This window comes from Epinephelus fuscoguttatus, linkage group LG13 (assembly GCF_011397635.1).
Source record: "Epinephelus fuscoguttatus linkage group LG13, E.fuscoguttatus.final_Chr_v1".
NCBI lineage: Eukaryota > Metazoa > Chordata > Actinopteri > Perciformes > Serranidae > Epinephelus > Epinephelus fuscoguttatus.
Genome location: NC_064764.1, coordinates 5,197,127 through 5,210,399, shown reverse-complemented (window position 1 = coordinate 5,210,399; position 13,273 = coordinate 5,197,127). Strand labels below are relative to the sequence as shown.

Genomic DNA, 13,273 nt, shown 5'->3' with positions numbered 1-13,273 from the left:
TGTCGCTGTAAGCATGTACTGGAGGTGTGTGTGTGTGTGTGTAAAAGTCACAGCTGTCACTGGTGCCACATTGCACACTGCTGAGTTGAGCCAGCTTCCTCTCTGAAGCATTTGGACTGGGTCATTCATCTTAAATGTGTTGTTAGCACTCACTCTCGACTGCTTCAGCTGTCAGTAACCTCACAACTACTTGAGTAAAACAGGCTTTGTGTGTGTGTGTGTGTGTGTGTGTGTGTGTGTGTGTGTGTGTGTGTGTGTGTGTGTGTTCCTTTGCAGAACCACAGCGGATGTGCCTACCAGCCAGTGAGTCAAGATTTGGCCAAATCAAAGTTGGCATTTGCTACACTCAGGTTTCACTGTGGTGCAATTTCCACATTGTTGCGGTGAATTCAGCACTCCAATACGGTGCTTGTGATAGTTGACAGTCTGTGTCTGCGACTGTGCATTGCTGGCCTATACAAGCCAGCTGCTGCTGCATCCAAGTCAGATCTCAGGCCTTTGGTGCCGGGAGCTGGGGCTTCCCTTGATGTTGGGGGCATGTCAGTGGCCCAGGACCTGCCAGTATCAGCTGTCAGAGCATGTCACCAGGTGAGATCTTGTAGTAACTGTCACTAACTATGTCAAAACTAAGCCAGCTAAATTTGAAAATGTATCTCTGTCTCACCATTTTAGCCTTCTGAGCACTCTGCTGCAAATAAATTACTGTTCTATGATCCTTCTGTTGGAAATACAACTGACTAGATCCTGAGTTTGGCTATTTTAAAACACTTCAAAGGTGATCATGAAAAGCAAGAGGGGACAGGAGAAGACTTAAGCTAAAATTCAACAAAGTAACCAGGCTGTGTCTGTCCCACTGGAAGAGGACCAAGAAAAGGAGTTTTAAGATCTTTCAGTAATGATGGAGATCTTTTTGAAATTATTGTGGGCATGAGGGCTGCAACTAACTACTATTTTTATTGTTAACAGTGTTTTCAAAGGGCCAAGATGGCATCCTCATATGTCTTGTTTGTACTAGAACTTAATGATACTCACTTTATAGACAGAAGATAGAGCAGCATAGAAACCACAGAATATTACTGTTTAATAAGCTGGAATTAAAGAAGTTTTGATAGTTGCAGATCTAGTGGGCAGATTTATACATTTCACAAATCCTTTTTACACTGCCTGTTAAAGGTGGGAATATCTCACCATTATGCCACCTTGCTGTTGCGGAACAAGGGGGGACAGAGTTCTCTCTCCTTTGAGCTGGCATCAGAGGCAGCATCTATGTAAATGGGGCAACTGGCAGGATGGGATGGGTGTATCATTTTCATAACATGTTTTGCGTGTAACCTACCACAGGAGATTTAAAAAGCAGCTAGAAGCAGTTAGCGGCTAACTCAACAATGAAGAACAGCGGCTGAAAATGTCCACAAATTGGGAAAACAGTGAGGTCCGGGAGCTCCTCACCCTCTGAGAAAAGGACGAGATCAGTTGCCATATAACAGGGGCGGTAAATGGTTGTTACTGCCATGTCAATGCCACTGTTATTGTTTATAAAGAGCTGCTAACACGTGTTATATGTCACATTGGTGGCTGTTGTGTTACATGTCATGCCTGTCAGTCCTCTTTTGCTTCTGGTGTGCTGGCAATGCTGTCACACACTAGAGCAGCATAATTTCACTGTTGTTTGATTCTGTGTAAAAAACTGCAAAAGCAGAAGGGACTTCGTAGTGGCTCTTTAGTGCATTTTCTTTGATGATCACTAAAATTAGGTGGGGAAAAGAGTGTATATATATTGATATCTGTTATCAGCCAAATGAGTTGTTAAACATTGGCATATCAGATATCGTCAAAAACTCTGATATCGTGAATCCCTAGAAGGGAATGAGACATCCTGAGGTTTAATGTAGAATGGGGAAAATAATGTAATTCTACATTTCCCATAATGTAACCAACGGTATATCTTTACTTGGTTCATGGCCAAACATATTTAACATAACACAACTTCACTTTGTAAAGCAGGCTTTCTGTAGAAAAAATTTTGATCCCAAAGCCCAAGCTGATGATTAGGAAGCTCCACAGCAGATATCATACAACTGTTTCCACAAGCTGGGCAAAACTCCCCATGACAAGCAAACTCACCTGTATGTGTAAAATCACAGGAGTGCCACTTTCTAGCTTAGTTGGACTAATGAACATGTGGCTCAAGGTGACATTAATTAAATCAACCAAAAGTCACAGTCCAACCACTAATATAATCATTTTAATATTGCAACATGCATGTAATTTTCAAACTTCAGTTCTGTTTGAACAGTGTTCTTTTTTGCTAAAAATAACTGAGAATAAGACTGACACATATGTAGATTTTCTGCTGTCTTCACCAAAATTTTTCCCCTATGCTTTGCTATGCTGTGACCACCTGTTGACACCGCTGAGTTCAGTTTGAGAGCGGCCTGACATATGAGTCTTGCATGTGAAACGGCCTAGTGCAAAGATGGCCCTCCTTGTAACCAGCATGGTTTTCATCCCACTTTCTCACTAATGAGCTGATTACAAAACATAAGCAAACCTCGTTCTGGCCCAGAGCCAGTGCAAGAGATGGGAAAGAAGAGAGAGGAGATGATGGCAGCAACAGACATGTTGTGAGGGAGGAGGGGAAGGTTGCGGAGCTTGTTGCTAAAGACAACCACATGTCTCTATATCCAGGCTCAACTCTGACTCTTTCTGTCTCTCTGTCTCCTGTCTCCAGCTTCTATCAGAAAGGAGACTGTGGCCTGGCACTGAGTCAGCATGATTTGGAATCTAATATCTCCCATCATATGGAAACGTAAGAAAACGAGCCCAGCCGCCCTGCCCTTGAGGCTGCGTCGACTTTGTAGCTATGGGAGGGCCTAGTGTAAATCATAACTTACTAACTCCTTCCCCTCTCCCCTCCCAACACAAACCCCAGAGTTAGGAGCACAAACAGATCCCACCTCCTTCCCCTCTTTCTTTCTCTGCATGTTGGCTGTATTTTGTTGTCAGTGGCCTCTGCATAGACCCCAATCACTGGCCTCTGTATCAGATTAGGGCCCGCGGCAAACACCGCAGACAATATGCCATTGTCTGCGAGCCTGTGTCACTCTATCTCAAAAGCTCACAGTCACATAGCAAAGCCTGTTGGTTGTTTGATGAGGAAGTGTTAATGATACAGTGAGGGGGAATCATGATCCTCTTCACTACAGTCATATGCCTAATGTCACTTAGAGCTGATCATCTTTTTAAAACAGCCAGCTGGGAATTAATTTTCCCAGAGGGTGAAGGAAAACATCCATGAGCTCTCATATTCCATCATACTAACCAACAGACCCATCACTATTTGCTAGACACCAAAATGATGACTTAAAACTGTTTGTATATTTTCCTACAAAAATGAATACACCAAAATTCACACATATCCTACGTAATCATGAGCCAGTAGTTTGTGCATGACCCAGATATTTTGGAAGATTGCAATGAAGTGACCAATGCACTAACAGGAGTAAAGAAGGAAGTGGTCACAGCGGTCCAGTTAGGAGGCACACTGGGGTGGTAGGTGGGTCACAAAACACAGAACTTACTTTCGGGACTTTCCCCAGTAAACTGGTGTTTGGAACCATGTAAACTTTAGTCACTTTGAGGTGGCTATGTCCTCACATTACTTTTCCTAAACCTAACCACAGTAACTTTACATTAAGGATGTATGAACTATTGCATGAGGACACGTTGTTTAAAATGACCTAAACTGTACACCGACAGTTGATCTTGTCAGGACCGTAATACTATATGTCAAAGTCTTTGATGGCCGCACTGTGGAACCCGAACATTTCAGTCACTGAAGCCCCTTTTCCACTGCACAAAAAAAAAAACACACGAACACCTGCTAACATCTGGCTATTGTACGTAAAGGGAAAGGTTACAATCAATGTTCACACTCCAGTCAAATGACTGTGGTAGTCTTGGGTATTTATTGGCTTTGGCTCTGGCTCTGGCTCCAGCTCCAATTGGCAGTGATGGAAATACAACACTTGGATTAACACACAAATTGTTGCCCCTTTACTGGTGAGATGCAATGACGCACCACCACAAAATATCCGTCCGTCTCTGCACAAGCAGCGATCAAACATTGTTCCAAACATGGTTTAGTGTGCGCCGAATTTGAAAGAAAGACGAAATAAGTAAGAGGTATAAAAAAGACGTAACCACTGCAACATTTTCACTAGCCTCCATGCTGCGTTCTACTGTTTACTATCCTGTTTTCCGGCCTGTGCGTGACACTGAACATGACATGCCACAAAATATTAAAATTAAAATAAAAAAGAAAGAAACACATACTTGTCTGCAGCAGAACCATCTATACAGCTGTGATCTACTGGCAATGGGAAAGAAGTGTATAACCTACTTTAAGCAAGTTTCCTGTGTTAACCCTGCATACACGCACTAGTTTTGGTGGTAAAGGGGTAAAAGTGATTCATCCCATTTGTTCAGGACGTTATCACTTCAAACTTACAGGATAAAAGGCAGTCTTAGCTACATTTAAGGTGGAAAAGTATCATTAGATGTCTATAAAGTAACAAAAAAAATACAAATTATGCCGACCTGATGGAGTCAATAGAAACAAATCCTGCACAATGTTTGATTTAACATGGTTTGGTCAAGGTAATGCCAATGAAAAAAGGAAGTCAATCATATCATCACATTTGAGACACGTTTGTTTTTTTACTTGACAGAAATACCAAAAACTGCCAAAATGTCATCAAATAATTTTTGGTTGACTGACTAATTAATGAATTGGTAGTTACAGCACTCGTTAATTGGTGCTTCTCTTTTCTCATCTTCTTCATCACTGCCAGGTTTTTATTTAGTCACAAAAAAAGTTTAAATTGTGTAGGGCTGCAATATGAATTGTCCTCATTAACTATCAATCTATCAGTTATTTTCTCAATTAATTGATTGTTTGGTTGATCTATACAATGTAAGACAATGGTGAAAAAAAATCTCATTCTATTTTTTTTAAAGCCCAAAGATATCTATCATAAAAGACATGAAATCAGTAAAGCTGAAACTAGAGTGTTTTATTCACCCATTAACTCAAGACGAAATATGTTGTAAGAAGTGATGGCAAATAAACAGAGCCAAAGTGTTCAGATAAAACAAACTACACGTCCCTTTTCATTGTCTGTGGAGTTTATCTTGTGTTGAGATAATGAAATTAGCTTTACCATCCCCCTCCTACAAATTAACTGACCTCCCATGACCTGGGGCAGAGTTTCCCTAGAAGACCCCAGAGCTGCGGCCACCATTGTTCCTTTGTAAGCTGATAGACAATGATGAGGTTACTGCTAAAATGCTTTTGGGAAACTGGGTTTCCGTTGAGTCAGTAAGCGAAACAAGGAGTGTGTGAGGAGTTCAGACAGGATGTGATGTGAAGATCTTTGTGCTGTGCTGGTGATGACACATCATGCATCACACAGAGAATTGAAGACTGAATCTCTTTATGTTTTGCTGTCTTTTGGAGATTTTGGAGCTGGCTTAGGTTTCGCAGGTCCGCTTCTTCTGTAGTTTAAGAATTACAGAGGCATTGGCATAGGAAGAGGGTTGTTAGACCTTGTTGCATGACTTGGAAATACAGTTTTCCTGAGACAACCTATTTCCGCTGCAATTGTGTGTCCCTCTTCCAGACGAAGGGGAGCGCCTCCAGTGATTGATGAGGTCCATCAGCCTGTAATGAGCTTGTCAGTTATTTTACCATACAACCCTTAAAATGGCTTGTTAAATGCACATCAGGTTCTGCCCTGTTTCTCAACAGTGTGTGTTTTCAGAGGCCTTATGGTCTGAACCTATTCTTTTGATGCTGCTGGTACAATCGAACGTGACCTCAGTTTCTGTTCTGGGATTCGAGTGCCCACTCATTGCTGCCCTAGTGTAAAGAGGGGGAAGCAGGAGGGGGTGAAATGTGCAACCCACACTTTCCCAAAACTCCACCCCCACATCCCAGATATGATGTGAGCCTATTTAACCTCACACACTTGAGTGAGAATGAACAGGATGCCTCGAGGGGAGTGAAACAACAGGCGTTAAAACAAGCGGGGATTGTCCAGTGCCGTCCCCATGCCCAAAGCAAAGGAGATGGGATTCTGTGAAGGGCTCTACACATGAATGTAAGTGTCCATCTCTCTCTCGCTCTCCCACTTTTCCTCTCCATCTGAAGTGCAGGCTGACTGTGAAAGATCATGGTGGCATCGCTCAACACCTAGTTGCCTTTTACAGTCCCCTAAATGGCCATTAAAGTCCCATCAATTCATCCCTGCACATGAGTAAGTTACAATCCACAACACACCCCTCCTCTGTGGACTCTGAGTGGACGAGACATCTCGACAGCCAAAGTCTCACACAGATCACTGATGCATTAATGATATTCATTACCATTAATTATTATTTGTTAAAGTAAATGATTAAGTAAAGGCACATTACATTTGCTGCTTACAGATCCACAATTGTGAATATTGATATCTTTCCTGTTACCAGTGCCTAAAAATTAAAAGAGCTCAAAATGCAACATGGCCTTGACAGAAGTAAAGAAGAGAACCACTGTTTTATTTATTTATTTTTGATCCCTCTAAATCAAAGGACAAGAGTCACATTTTCACACCTGTATGTTTATCAGGTAGAAGACATGTGGACAAGTAGAAGCTTTGATATCAAGCAAAGATACTAACTTCTACATCCTCAGTAGACCAGAATGCACGCCATGTTGCAGCGTACAGTACCTATTTTCTTTTGTTGTTTAAGATTGAAAAACTATGCCACTCCATCACCTACAGTCACCCAACATCCACTCTCTGGGCTTTGTATAAAGTCACAGATTTTTGGGGGGATTGTTGTGGTCTGAAATGTCTGAATTCACAGCAGCTTTTATTTTTTTTTTTTAAAAAAATTGTGATGCATGTTACAATATTTAAATTTCCAGGCTGTTTTCATGCGCTGTTCCTATGTTTTCCTACAAAAAGTAATGTACCAAATTTAGTAAATATATCATGTAATCATGAGCGAGTAATTCATGCATAACTGCGTAACATAAGCTGCGATCATTTGACTAATGCGCTTAAGGAGTAAAGATGGAAGCAATCGAGTAAGGAGTCAGACTGGGGTGGTGCATGGGTCAAAAAACACAGGACTTTCCCCTGGGACCTTCCCCGGGAGACTGGCGTTCAGAACCGTGTGACCTTTGAGTGAAAGTCATTTTAGGGTACATCCTCATCATGTTTCTTTACCTAAACCTAAACTCCATAACTTAACGTTAATTATATGACTTTACATTAATTATGGAACCTTACGTTAAGGACATAACGTCATACGTAAAGTGCTGATTTGGAGGATATCATACAAACTGTTGTGTGTGCATTACATATGATATCATACAGACTCTTGTAAGAGGATATATTGCTCTATAATGTTACTTATTATGTAACGTGACTTTACTTTAAGGACGTAATGCCATTTGTGAGGTATTAACTTGTAGCATATCATACGAAATGTTGTATGAGAATATGCTTAAATAGTTTCAATGCTGTCTCGTATTCGGAGCCTATTATTATGAGCATTCAGTGCTTCCAACAGAGTTAGAATCTATTTGTGATGCTGGGGGGTATGGACTGTCTTTGTAAGCATCTCCTGCTCTCTCTACCATGTTAGCACAAGCTAGCACAGTAGCAGCAGCAAACAACACACACCAAGCTGTTAAATGGCCCCAACAGTCACACACACACACACACGCACACACAAAAAACGGCTCGGCTCTGTCATTAAATGTTTGGTAATGTTAGCTGTGTGGTGCTACCAGTTAGCCCTGCTGTCACTGTGTGTGACTCTGTCCCAGGCACAGGAGTAGTCTCATGATAAACAGAGAGGCTGAGCGAATCAATACGCTGCATACAGCTCTACAATGAAATGAGATTTTTTACCTGTTTTAAACAGTCAAATTTGCAGTGAAGTTGTGGTGGACAAAATTGCAAGGTCGTGCAGAATTCACAGGGACTGGCTTAATTTTTGTTGATTACTGTGACTGCAACTTTGCAACATTCTGGAGTTGCTGCATTATGGGAAATGTAGGATATCAACATATTGAAATGAATGAGGGAAAATGTGAAGATGGATGGCACTGTAAAACAACAGTTCATCACAAAAATCCCTCCAGAAACACAGCTAAGAACACACTGATGACAAGACTGTTCTGTAAGAATAATAATGACTCCTAGCACTAACTACAGTATGTTTAGGTCAGAGGTTTACACAGTGATTAAGGGAAAAAGCAGCAGCTACCTTTCATCCACAGTCACTGAACTCCAGAGCAAACATTTTTCGGCCAAACCGCAGAGGCCTTAGAAGCACCCCACCTACCACAACCCCACGCAGGCTGCATTCTCTTACGGCTGCCATCACGAGGTGACAGGCTGCTGAATGGCGTCATCGGTACAGTACAGTGTCTTGCATCTGTGAAACTAGGGTCGCAGTGGGATGGGTTGGGGTTGAAGACATTCTCTTTTTTTCCCCCAACTTTTGAGTTTACTCAGCAGGAGTGGGTGGTGGCGGTAGTGGTGGTGGCGGTGGTGGTGTGGTGTGGTGTGGTGTGGTGTGGTGTGCTCCTCCCCCTCCTCAGAGTCACTCAGACTTCACCCTCTTCACCCTCTCCTCCAACCCTCCTCTCTGTCCCTGTACGCTAGACTTCATCGGTATTTGCTTTCAAAAAAAGCTGTACCCCCTCCTCTGCCTCCTCCTACTCCTCCTCCTCCTTGGTCTATACCCCTCCAACACACACACACACACACACACAACCCAGTCACTCCTTTTCCAGTATTTGGTTCATTAAATTTTCTGCGGACTTCCAGAAAAGAGGCAAAAAAAAGGGAACCAGATCAATAAAGTGGGGCCTGTGCACAGAGGCAATGTGTGAAAACGGGGGCTACAGCAGCATACATACAACAGCACACAGGGGCTGGGCTGTGGAGATGAAAGTGACATGGCCACTATGGGTCTCCCCGAACTGAGGCTGAATGAGCTGAATAGGCTCATCCATTCTTTACTCCTTTCACTCTCCATAGGCCCTAACTGTTGGAACTCTTCATTGCTCACAATGGCCAAATGCACTAAAACTTTTTCTTTTTTTTCTCATGCAAATCACCTCAGCCCTGACTGGGGTTGTCATCATGAGCAGCGGAAAACACACATCCAGGAACTTGATTTTTTTTTTTTTTTAAAGCTCACCAATATTGGTACCATTTCAAACACATTAATTCATTTTTACTAATTATTCCTTAAGTCTCCTTTAAAAAAATAAATAAATCTGCTATTCTTAAACCTTTTCTAGGTCTGTTTCTCATCAGCATGCTAAGAAACGTCATCCAAAGAGGGAGCCCGCTTGGTTTTCAGATGTGAATTATATGGAAAAAGCTTTAAGAAACAGTTTCTTTTTTTCATTTATATGTAGGCCAAAACAACTAACAAAAAAGTGGGACTCATAAGTCCACACGAGTTTGGAGATCATTAGCAGTGCCTGTTAGATAGGGGTAAAAGCCAACTGCAAATATAGCTGCTTAAGGGCCCCACAAAGGCGTCAAGTGTTTGTTGACTGCTCAGGCTGGAGAGCAAACAGTAAACTTTGAATCTTTCAACAATAAGTACACATCTCCCACAGTCCTGTCACAGGCAGTGGTGTGTCCATGCTGCTACTGCATTCCTCACACTTTCTGTTTGTTTCTTTGCTTTGTAGCATTAAGAGATTAAAAAAACAGTGAAGTGCTCCAAACGCCAGGGAGTGTGTGGGTGACTGCACTAATGGGTGACATTGTAATTATTTTAATAGTTTTTCATTCAAGTCTTACAAAGGTGAAATGGTGGGAAAAAATCAACACAAAGTGCTTTTCTTGATGTTGGAATGTACTTAAATTTTAAAGTTATATTTGTAGGCTGTTTAATTGGATTTGTATCTTAAATTTAATCATAAAAACAGCTTCGTTTTTGGAAACACTACAATAGTTTATGTTTAACTATTAAAAGCTGTGTAGAGGGATTGGCGCCGAGCTTTCCGATCACATCTCTTCCCATATGGATCAAGTTGCAAGACTAAAAATTTTTTGGATTCCTGTGTCAGATAAGTTCAAAGTGCAAATGAGATGTGTAGCTGCCCTGAGCCTCATCTGCCGCTGACACGCAAGACAACAGAGAGAGAGAGAGAGAGAGAGAGAGAGAGAGAGAGAGAGAGAGGAAAGGAGGATAAAGCCACCGGTAAAACAAAACACTTTTAACTCCACTCAAGTGTGAATGTAAGAGCAGAAAAGACGAAAACACAGAAGCACAAGGCAAACTGAGAGCGACTTCTCCCAAACCCGCGGCTGTCAGCATCACCATAAAGTTGCCTTACCTTCTCTGCCGTCTCCTTTCACTTCGAAACCGAGGCTCTTCCACTCACCCTTTTTGTCCGAGGAAAACTTTGCCTGGAGTCTGATTCCCGTAAACTAGGACTGGGCTGGCACCACCAGTGAACGCAAAACGCGCAAACGAGCCTCTCTAGACTTGACGCGAAGCTCCATGAACCGAGTTAAGAAAAAGTTTTGAGACACTCAAAGTTTGCACGGCATTACCACCTCCTCTATCCCGGAGAGCGATTCAGTGCGGAGCAGAAGTCGAGTCTAACTTTTTCTTACAATCCATCTTCTCCAAGAGGTGCGCTCTTGTGTGCGTGCTTTGCGCGCTTTTCAGCAAACTAACAAGACGCGTAAAAAGCTTTGTTATTTCTCTTGAGTATGCGTAAAAGTTTGGAACTCAAAGCTGTTTGGCTTCGCTCGACAGTTGTTGCAGAGACATGCGGTGGTGTTGAGATCTTCAGGCTGCTGATCTGTTTTCAATCCGACCCCCCTTCTCTCTCCTTCCCCCCCTTTACCATCTCCCCCTCTCTCACTCCCCTTACTCCCTGGTGAGTTGGGCCATTTGCTGCACCAGATGGGCCGGGCTAACTCCATCCAGCAGTTGCAGACGGGGGAAAGTTAGATAAAGTTTCATTTATTGTTCGATTTTTCACGGGCTTTACAGTTAAGAACGTCTATCGGTGCCAGTTTGGGTTTACAAGAATTATCACACTTAAAATACACACATTTGCATCAGTTACAACTGTGCTGCAGAAATCATTTGCTGACAGTGTTACATCAAGCTTCTTGCACATGCAAAAAAGAGCTCTTGAAGCTCTAATTGTATTGTTTTTCTTTCGGAGCAGTGATTCTCTGAGTGGGTGGACAAAAAAATCAAGGCACTTTCAGTACTTGAACAAACCATAGGCACATTCCGCAACAAACACATCCAGACCCTGTAGTTAAAGCTGGTTGATTTCAAAAGTAGACAGCAAACAATCTTCATAACTCATGCTTTGTTTATTCTCATCCCTTTTCATCTTAGCTGGAACCTTTTATTCAGCAGTGCAACGGGGGCAGCAGTGCAGTAGGCAGTGATGTGTTGCGGACAAACAGCATTTATTATGTGATTCATATAGATTTCACTGAAAGTAACCCTGTCCGTGCCAGCGCATTTAAATGCTCATTTAGCTTTTTTTGTGTGTGCGTGTGTGTTATTTTGAAGGAAAGTGAAGTAAAGAGAAGGAAAGAAAATGACCTCCCTGTTCCTCCCACTCTCTGTGCAGTGTGTTCAGGTTTTCTATGCTGGAATTCAACTTTGCTGTTTTTTTTTTTTTTTATTTAAAACATTAATTTAAGAATGTGATATAAGTACAGAAGTAAAATGATTGAAGTCTTCAAACTATCACACAGTGAGACCAAAGCTTTCGGGGCCCTTGGTGTTCTAGGGCACATGGGGCAGTTCTCTTCTGCTCGATTGGTAACCAAACCTTGGAACACCACAATGTAAAAATCCTGGAGTCCTGCATTAAAAAAAAAAAAAAAATACAAAAATACATATATATATATATATATATATATATATATATATATGTATAAGAAATGTATGAATAAATCAATTCAATTCAATCAATCAATTTTATTTATAAAGCCCAATATCACAAATCACAATTTGCCTCACAGGGCTTTACAGCATACGATATCCCTCTGTCCTTAAGACCCTCACAGCGGATAAGGAAAAACTCCCCAAATGAACCCTTTAACGGGGAAAAAAACGGTAGAAACCTCAGGAAGAGCAACTAAAGAGGGATCCCTCTTCCAGGACGGACAGACGTGCAATAGATGTCATACAGAACAGATCAACATAATAAATTAACAGAAATCCATATGAAACAAAGACAGAAAGAGAGACAGAGATAGAGAGAGATACAGGACAGACAGTAATGTTAAATTATTTGTAATTTTTATTTTTGTCGTAACATTGAAATAATCCATCCCACATGTGATTACATGACACATAATATAGACATTCAGCAGCTACGGTTACTTTATTCAATAAAGATGAATCATTGCTGCATCTAACAAGCTGTCCATTTCTTAATTCACAATGGAAAAAAAAGGCAATTTGTACTTTTAAGCGGTCAGAATGCAGAAAAAAAACATCCAAATATACAGCTTCATTATCAAAACAAAATGCTGGAGGACGATCCACCTGGACCCCTAAAAGGAGTCTGGGCTGAGCCCTGAATCTCCTCAAATCCTAGAAATGCCCCTGCATACACCTGACCTGTGTGGGGCTGCTGCAACTGGATTTGCCTCTTCGCAAAGATAAGTGTGGACAGCAAGTGTTGAAAAACAGACAGTTCAGTGAAAAATGGGGAGATGAATTTGCCTTTGATTTTAATGGTTATTTATTGGATTATCATGAATTGCCCCTTGGACAGAGCAAGTTCAGTCCCCCTGCTCTAAAGCAAATCAAAAACACATAATGTAAAAACTATCGACAGTAGGCAACACGTTGTTGAAGGACAATGTTCTGACAACGCAACAATGTGTTCTTATTAATTCCATCTTCCACCAAAAGTAATCTTGCTCAGAATTACCCTGTTTATATACTGTCATATAAAGTTCAATATAAAACATTCTTTTTTCTGTAATTAACTGAGAAATCCTCCATTTTTAAAAAGTTGTACCTAAAGTATAAAGATTAAAAAAACAACAACTTATTTAACATAATAGCCTCTTTCAGGTGTGTTACATTCATGTAGGCCAGGCATATCCAATCGTGGCCTGTGGGCGGATTATAAACAGCCTGTGGCTTGTCTTTCAAACCACCACCACACAATATTAGTCAATCAAGCAAGGTCACT

The 13,273-nt window shown here is 41.5% G+C and overlaps 1 protein-coding gene across 1 annotated transcript in view; it reads right to left on the bottom strand.

The window, feature by feature from the left end:
* gli2a (GLI family zinc finger 2a) overlaps positions 1 to 11,062 on the bottom strand; it is a 110,741-nt gene extending 99,679 nt beyond the window's left edge. The window contains exon 1 of the mRNA XM_049594834.1: positions 10,421 to 11,062. The gene's annotated coding sequence lies outside the window, so the exon portion shown is untranslated. The remainder of the gene's footprint in view (positions 1 to 10,420) is intronic.
* Positions 11,063 to 13,273: the final 2,211 nt, after the last annotated feature.